This window comes from Manis javanica, chromosome 4, assembly GCF_040802235.1.
Source record: "Manis javanica isolate MJ-LG chromosome 4, MJ_LKY, whole genome shotgun sequence".
NCBI lineage: Eukaryota > Metazoa > Chordata > Mammalia > Pholidota > Manidae > Manis > Manis javanica.
Genome location: NC_133159.1, coordinates 114,122,445 through 114,131,529, shown reverse-complemented (window position 1 = coordinate 114,131,529; position 9,085 = coordinate 114,122,445). Strand labels below are relative to the sequence as shown.

Sequence of the window (9,085 nt, the reverse complement as noted above, 5' to 3'; positions counted from 1 at the left end):
TAGGAAACATGAACACTTGCCAAGTATGGAAGTGGGTACCCAGGAGTTCAGTGCATTGGGCTCCAGGCTCTGCTCCTTTCTGCCTGTGTGACCAGTCATTTAACCTTCCTGTGCCTCAGTTTCCTCATCTGCAAAGTGGAATCATAACCGTACCTACCTAAGAGGATTACTGTAGGGTTCAGGCGTTAGTGTATGTAAAGGCCTTTGAACAGTGCCTAGCACATTGTAAGTACTATTTAAGCTTTAGCTACTATCGTGACTGTTTTAGTGAATTCTCAGAAAAAAGAAAACTGCGTAATTATTCCTTATAAAACAAACCGTCACTGCAGGAACAAATATAAAACCCAGGCTGCATCCAGAAATTGAACTTTCAGATGCTCTAAGTGGACATACGCCACAAATACCTATGAATATGCTTGTGATACATCTCTGCTACGTGAAGTCCAAAAATAGTTATTTCTCTGCCAGCTAAACATCATGGGGATTGTTAAACTGATCATGGCACTGAATGATCAGGGGCTTTTCATCAAAGTATATCCTTACATATGATTCATCCTTTTCTTTCATTACATGGAGCCTCAGGCAGGTTGGAAAAGCTACATGATACTTTGATTTTTGTGAGTTAAAAAAAGTAGGCAGCAGTCATCACTCAGGCCAAGTGCATGTACCACGCACGCCGGGGACCAGCTCACTGGGGCCACTGCGCGCTGCTCGGACTTCAGCGCCAGAGCCTGTGCTGCGGGCCCGCCTGCAGATTGCCTTTCTTCTCTCTCTGAGCTTGACTGTATTTTTTTTTTTACTTTCAAGAGCCCTCTCCTTACCATAAGGTCCTCCATTTTGCCCACTTTCTCTACTTACTCATTTTATTGCTTCCTTTCTCAGAAGTGCTCATTTTGGGGCAGTTCATCACACAAATTTGGCTATATTTCTTTCAGACTCAGAATTTTCTCCTTAAGACCTTTCCTTTAGTCCTTATTTCCCTTATCATTATTTTTCACCAGACTTTTCATGTAATAACCATGAGAGGCAGTCCATTCCAGGAAACAGTTTTTGTTTAAAATGGTACATTATTGTTCTGGCACTATAACCTTTCCAATTTCTTTACATAACCATTTTCATTCAAATTATTTGTTAGCTAAGTTTTTTTTTTTCCTGTCTGCCAGCTGCTCCGCAAAAGCCTCAGCCTTCACCCTTTCTGTTAATCTGTTTTAAAAAATACTCTTTTTCTCACAATGGTCTTTTTGATTTTTCTCACTCTTCATTCCTCCCTTTTACTAGAAGTTGCTTTGTTTCCCTTATTGGATTAATTGTAAGTCTTTTGATTCTTGACTATTACTACAGTTGCAAAATGATAGTTAAAAATGATTATGTGACAGGAATGCTGACAAGCAGAGGGCATGTGCTGCCTGTTAGCCCTGAGGGCTGGTCCTCGTGTTTCGGACCACACACGTGCAGACTATGCCAAAACTGTACCCGCCAATCAGTTCCAAGAAAATGGAGGAAGCACAGAAGCGTTTGTCCCATTGTCCTTTGCCCTCTTCCTACAACATGTCTTGGAAAATGTGGCTTTGTGAGCTCTGAACCTTTCCTACCGATTCTTTGGCTCGAACTGTGTGGTCCTACGAGCTGTCAGGAAATAGCCCTGGCCTACCTACACACCATCTTTTGGGCACCAGCTTTGTGCCCAGGACCACGCAGGGGAAGATAGAGGGTGCTCGGGGCCCAGCCACAGGAGAACAGACTTGTCGTTTCAAAGCGGCAGGGGTGCTTGTCTCCCGTGACCCCTGCATTTGTCAGATGAGGAAGCAGGGCTTGGGAGGCTGAGTGACTCGTTGAAGGTCATGCAGCCAGTTGGTGGAAGAACTGCGACATGGAAACAGGAGTAAGTATGTGTTACTGGCATTAGGAGAAATCAGGAACCAATGAGGACAGATGGCTTTCAGTGATAACAGAGTTTGAGCCTATTTATGCTACCTCCCCAGTATCTTAACTGAATTTAAATCCACAGAAAATGCCCATTGTTGTTGTTTTCCTGTTCTGGAAAAATTCAGTGCTGCGAGTAAGGACAGGGCTTGAGTGCAGCTCCAGAGCAGACGGTAATGAGCACACGAGGGCATCGTGCCTCTGGCAAGCCATTCTGCTTTGCGTTAAGTCTTGATTTTTCAGGTGGCCTTGGTGACAGTTGGCAAGGGGGCTGCTTATGTAATTACCCAACTTGGGATTGCTGCAACTGCGAGGAGAGGAGAAAGTGTGGGAAGAGCCAGCCCCAGTCTGGAGGACTGAGATGCTTCCTACAGGTGAAGTTCACTGGTGTCTTTTGAAAACTCCTTGGCAACCCAGCTTATGAAAATGCCAGCAGTGGGCTGAGCACACTGGGGAGACAGCGATATTCTTCAGGTCAGCCCCAGACTCCCACAGTGAGCTTCCTGGGTGAAAGCTTGTAGCATGAATCAGTGGGGAAGGAATCAAGTACAGATGTAGAGAGGAGGTGCAAACCCCACATTTGCCAGGGACCAGATCTGGGACCTCTGCCGAGTAATTCAGCCACCTTGTACTTGGGCATCTCGGTGGTAAATCTCCCTGGTGGGGCGCCCAGGAGGAGACTAGGCATGTCCAGCATCAGGCCTGGTGCCTGGGGAGTGGGCCCAGTGAACAGAGTTAAAGGAAAGATTCCTGACATTTCTTCCTGAGGTTTAAAACTGTTTTTCCTCTCATGTCTGTGTTTACACATCCTGGGAGCTGTCTATACACGGTTCCCAATTAGCCAGAAGCACGAGAAAAAATAAAAAATCAGAGTGTTGTCAGGCAGCTGCGTTTGGAGAGGTCTCTCCCTGTGCAGTAGGTGAAACCTCAACTGAGTAGGGGAGGTTTCTTGACTCTGATCAAGAAAGAATTTGTAAATAGGTCCAATGAGTGTAGGTAAGGAAGGAATTCATTGAAGCGAGAGTAGCAGAGAACGGCATCAGCTGTACCAGCAGCAAAGAGGAGGAAGAGCAGAAGGAGGAAAGGGAAGCTCATTGAACCCCCTGGCTCGGCAGAGGGCAGATCCCTTGCCAAGTCCTGAAGCCAGGGTGTGGGTAAAATTGTAATATTTCCAGAATATCTCGCCTGGCTTTGGTGCATTTACCTATCCTCAAGGGTGGAGAGAAGTTCATCTCCCTGTCAATGGGTAATTACCTGGGCAACCGAGGGGGGTCTGAACCTGAGAGGTGAAGGGGAGGGGCTGGCTTGGTTGCTTGCTTCTTCCGGAGCAGCGGAGAGAGCCGGCCCTGGACTGCAGTTTGTAAGCAATAAACGGGTTTTAAAGTTTATTTCTCCCTTTGACTGATTTCGGTTTTTAGAGGTATTTTGCTTCGGGATTTCCTCTCCCCGGACTTACACAGGGTTACCTGGTGTCCAGTGTCTGCTTGAATCTGCATGGCATGGGAATCAAGCACCCACCACCCCACGATTTGGGGGAGCCTCAGAGCACTGGATGGAGTGAGATAATGCTCTGAGCAAAGCAAAGAAAGGAGACTTTTGGGCAGGCTACTAAGGAGCATGATTGTACAGCTGCCGTCCTGCCCAGGTCACCCGGGCAACAGGAACTTGCAAGCCCAAATCAGAGATCTCAGCAGCCCCTCCCTACTTGTCTGAAGTAGGACAGAGAGAAAGAAGACTTGTGATTAAGTCTAGAAAATTGAATGAAATAGCAAAATAAGATGCTTACCACTGGGAAAACGGGACTCTTTTTAATATCCCAAGAGATCTGGAAGAGCACAGAGACAAAACACAGTAAATTGTGCAGTGAGAAGGCTTTATTAAAGGCAAAATACACACTCCAAGAAAGGGGAGTATAGGCAGCCTCAGATAGTAGGTGTGCTTAAAGCTTAGGGTTCGTGTCTTTTAAGGATTTCAAGAATGGGATAAAGGAACAGGGGAGCATAGGCTTGACGTGGTGTCATGGTGTCTCTCTGGTGAGAGACATTATACCATCATCCATTACAGTCCTCCAGATATTCTGTAAGATTAATTTAACACAAAGAATTTATTGATCCTGTTTTTTTCCAAGATAGTGGTGACCCTTGAGCAGTGGAAACATGCCATTGAGGGCTGCTTGCCCCACCTTAAGATAGGGTCAGTTGCTTGCTAATCACCATTAAATATGTTAGATAGCTTATCTCCTAACTCCTGTTTTTTAAAATGGAATCTTAGCCTTAAGATGGAGTCACTCCATTCTTACTACACTGTTTATATCTCAGTATTTTTCACCATAGGCAGGAAAAGTTAACCATGATGCTTCTCCCAGGTCCCTGCCCTGCCTCAAGAGCAAATAGAAATCATGTTTTTGAATTTTTCCTGCACTTCTTGCATCTCGGTTGTTGCTTTGGTGTCACGTGCAACCAGGCTTACAGTGCCCCCATCTTATAACACTGCTCAAAGATCAGTGTGCCAATCAAAGTTACTGAGGCCCTGCCCCAGGGCAAGGCCTTGGTTAGGTGCTGTGGGGAGGCATGGACTACAGGGAGTGATGCTCGATATGCAAGCTTCTGGTTTTGTGGGGCAACGAAACATTGCATGAGTGACGAGGCTGTCTGGCATTAGCCAAGGATGAATTTGCCTAGTGGAGATATTTGCTCACCCTCCTTCTGTTGGTCTCAGAGGCAGATGCCACTGAGTTTGGTCTGAATGCTGTAGGCCCTGCCTAGCAGCTCGCTAGCTCTGCCTCCTGCTCAAGGGGTGGGAAAGACAAATGTGCCCAGGGAGCCCTCTAAAATGGCCTTAGTGGGAAGACAGGAAAGAGGGTGGCTGCAGATTGTTGTCTAAGGAAAAAGGAGGCCAAACCGGATGGCAGGATGCGGCAGCAGCAGATTTGGGGACTGGCACAGCTCAGTCTGAGAAGCTAAGAGCCCACGGATGATGAAACAAAGCACTACAAAAGCAGCAGCTGAAGCCCACCAGCTCAGCCCCCACAGCTGGACTTCTGAAAAGCAGATCATTGCAAATGGGAAGGCACAGAAGTGAAGGACATTATTTCACAATGGTAAAGAAATCTATGAGAAAGGCTAGCAAAATGGTAAAGAAATCCAGAGAAAGGGCACATCCTTTAACATGCCACTCCTTCCCTCTCTAAAATCTTTGCTCAATCCTAGGCCCACAAGGCCTCTCTCCCTTTCCAAAGCTCACTGCTTGCCTGACCTGTATTCAGCACTTCAGCCAGTCAGTAACATGGTCCTCCGTTGCCCAAGCACCCAGCTATCCTTCCCCAAGAATCTGCCAGGAGTTGTGTTGATGGAAGAGACTCGGTTCTTACTCCTGGAGGTCTTGTAGTGCAGGGAGGTGTGCTGAGCCAGTGTGGTGGGTGAGATTGAAATAATCTCCAATCAATGCGACATTACTTGCAAAAAAAATGTTTTTGTCAGGTATTATCCATTGTATACACATGCTCCATCTAGCCTCCACTCCAGCACTAGGAGATGAAATGTGACTGAGCTGAACTAATTGTGATCATCTCACTCCCATTGGCCGGGGCTGGTCCAGAAGTGGCCATGTGACCCAGTTCTGGCCATTGATATATCAGTAGAAATCTGTTGAGTGGAGCAAACACTCATTCTTCTACGGAAAAGGGAGTAATAAATGTGTCCAGGGCTTAATTCCTCCCTTTCTTGATGGAATGTGGATGCGATGTCTGGAGATGCATAGCCATTTGAGCTCATGAGGCCAGCCTGTGCAAAAGTGGCAGAACACACCTAGAGAGTGAGCATGGGTCTCTGACAGCATCGTTACCCAGTTGAACAGGTTACTTCCTGGCTTTGTGTTAGGTGGGAAAAATGGCTATTTTCTTACTAGCCCTGAAGTGCACCCTTAATGATAATTTCCTAAATGATTTTTTTAACTTACAAAAATAATTTTCTTAGAGGCTCCAGGGGCAGCAGCGGTGGAGTGGGAAGTGGGTGCTGTCATCAGGCCGACCCTCATGTTCTGGTCCTGTGCTGGGCTTCCCCCGGTGGCGCTGCGGGCCAGGAGGGTCGGCCACCAGGCGTAGGACTTGCTGTTGTGACCAAATATATTACAAAGGGCTGGAAAGAAGTCAATGAATTGTATAAAGAAAAGGCACTTTCTGTGGAGACTGAAAAGTTATAGAAGTATCTGGAGGCTGTAGAAAAAGTGAAGTGTACAAAAGATGAACTGGAAGTCATTCATCTAATAGAAGAGCATAGATTAGTTAGGGAACATCTTCTAACAAATCACTTGAAGTCTGAAGAGGTATGGAAGGCTTTGTTACAAGAAATGCCTCTTACTGCATTACTAAGGAATCTAGGAAAAATGACTGCCTTTTCAGTGCTTGAACCAGGAAATTCAGAAGTATCTTTAGTATGTGAAAAATTGTGTAATAAAAAACTTTTTAAAAAGGCTCATATACATCCATTTCATGTTTTAATTGCATTAGAAACATATAAAACAGGTCATGGGCTCAGCGGAAAACTGAAGTGGTGCCCTGATGAAGAAATTCTGAAAGCATTGGATGCTGCTTTTTACAAAACATTCAAGACAGTTGAGCCAGCTGGAAAGCGTTTTTTGCTGGCTATTGATGTCAGTGCTTTTATGAACCAGAGAGTTGTGGGTAGTATACTTAATGCTAGTACAGTTGCTGCAATGATGTACATTGTTGTCAGAAGAACAGAAAAAGATTCTTATATAGTTGCCTTCTCAGATGAAATGGTACCATGTCCAGTGACTATAGATATGACCTTACAACAAGTTTTAATGGCTATGAATCAGATCCCAGCAGGTGGAACTGACTGTTCCTTTCCAGTGATATGGGCTCAAAAGACAAATACAGCTGCTGATGTCTTCATTATATTCACTGATAATGAGACCTTTGCTGGAAGTGTCCATCCTGCCGTTGCTTTGAGAGAGTATCGAAAGAAAATGGGTATTCCAGCTAAATTGATTGTTTGTGGAATGACATCAAATGGTTTTACTATTGCGGACCCAGATGATAGGGGCATGTTGGTTAAGTGTGGCTTTGATACTGGAGCTCTGGATGTAATTCGAAATTTCACATTAGATGTGATTTAACCATAAGCACCAGCATGATCTAAGAGGTCCATGCCATCAGTGATCTCACAGAAAATATGCAGCTATTCCCAGCTAATTGTAATCCAGTGAAAGATGGTAAGATGATAGTGTAATAAGTGCATAATGGAAAGTTTACCTTACCCAAAAACAAAAAGGAAAGAAAAACAAGATGAGCCCAAAGTCCTTTCTAACTACTAAGCTAGCTTTTTGGGAAATCTGTAGCTTTCTCTGTCTACTAGAGAACTTCTTATTGATAGACATTGTAAAATAAGTAAGTAGCTCAGTATCATACCATGTCACTTGTTTGAGAGGCACTTAAAGTATTCTCAAAATGTTTTCATTGGGAAAGGATAGCTTTGATAATATGTTAATTACTCTGAAATGCACTGGACCATGTAACTGTGATGGAATATGAAACTCATTTGCAAACTTTTATACTGAGGGGGTTTAAAAAATTTTTTTTGACATTTGATTAAATTGTAAATGAGTTTTTAAAGACTCCTTTAAGAGTTTTCTAAAATCATATAAATAGTAGCTTTCTTATTCAGTAAAAAAGATGTTGTTTCAGTTGTTTTATTTACAATTGTAGAATTATTATTATTAGCCAGAAACATAATGGAAACCCCTGAAAAGCAACTCTAAAGTTTGTGACAGCTGAGAAAGTCTTATTTAGTTCTCTTTTTGTTTTGCTGTATTTTATTGCCGTGAGTTGGGGGCATGACTTGATGGTTTCTCATGAACTGTAACATAGCCACATGTAATCACACTTTCTGTGTTTCATACTCTTAAGTGAAAGCAACTGTTTTAAGCATTTAACATCCCCACTCATAATCTAAAAGTAAGACAATTAAATCAACTATAACCGAGATCTAATTTTTTCCTTTAAAATAAATATTCTAATTACTTTGAACTATTTTTAAGCCAATTATAAATGGGTTTTAGATATTTTCTAATTGTAAACATGTCAGTGGTCTCCTGTTTCTTTGTCCATTATTCTTTCATGGTAAAACATTCTTTTTGATCATGTAAGAAAATAATAAAAGCAAGCTAAGTCTTTCAGGTTTGAAAGGCGATTTTTGAGTAGCAAATTACCACTAACCAGTCTGTAAAAGATTTTTTTTTTTTCATTTTGTGTACTCTAACTAAAGTTCCTTTCATTAAAGTACGTTATTTTCTTGAATAAACATCCCTTTCTTGGTGGGAAAAAAATAATAATAATTTTCTTTATTTTAGAATTATTAACATAAAAACCCATATTCAATGGAGGCCTTTTTGGAAAGTGCTAAAAAGCATAGAAAAGAAAATGAAAACTTTCTTCAAACACCTAAAGATATCTATGCTTAACATTTTGTTGTCTGTCTTCTACATTTTAAATGTATATTTGTTTTTTTTTAATTTGAAATCATACTGTTTTGTACTGTTTCTTTTTCTCTTAATAAGTTGCCATGAATGGCTTCCCATGAAAGCTAATATTTATTTACAATGTGGTTTCAAAGAAAGGATACATGAATATAAATTAAACCAAAGAGGAAAAAACAACCAGTTCCTACAAAAAGAGCACCAATAGTCAGGATTATCTGTGGAACTACACCCCCTGAGATGCCTTTCAGGATTTCAGGAATTGTAGTGATGGTAGGTGACCTTTGGAGACTCTCTTTATAAAAATAAAATAGCAAATAAAATGAGAAAGCAATTTTCATTAAAAAAATTTTTTTAACTTAAAATGAAATTTTAAAAATTCCGATTTTTTAAGGGTATCTATTTTTTAAGGGAATCCTATTCCTATTTTTTAAGGGAATATCATTTCAGTCTCTTAATACTTTTTAAAAAGGAAAATTGTTTATTATTGGCTCCCTATCATCTCTTTCTGTCAAAGGGCAAAATATCAGGTCTTTAAAATTAAATCGATCTGTGTGAACACCCGTGCGCACACACCACCGAGCCATGCACAGTTCTCTATCAGATCCGGTGTGGCTCACACCCGGGAACCGGCCCTGGCAGTCTGGCCTCGCCGCTTCCACCG

The 9,085-nt window shown here is 42.4% G+C and overlaps 1 pseudogene; it reads left to right on the top strand.

Annotated features, from left to right (window-relative positions):
* On the top strand, nucleotides 1-8,150 carry LOC108405138 (RNA-binding protein RO60 pseudogene; annotated as a pseudogene).
* The last annotated feature ends 935 nt before the right edge of the window (nucleotides 8,151-9,085 follow it).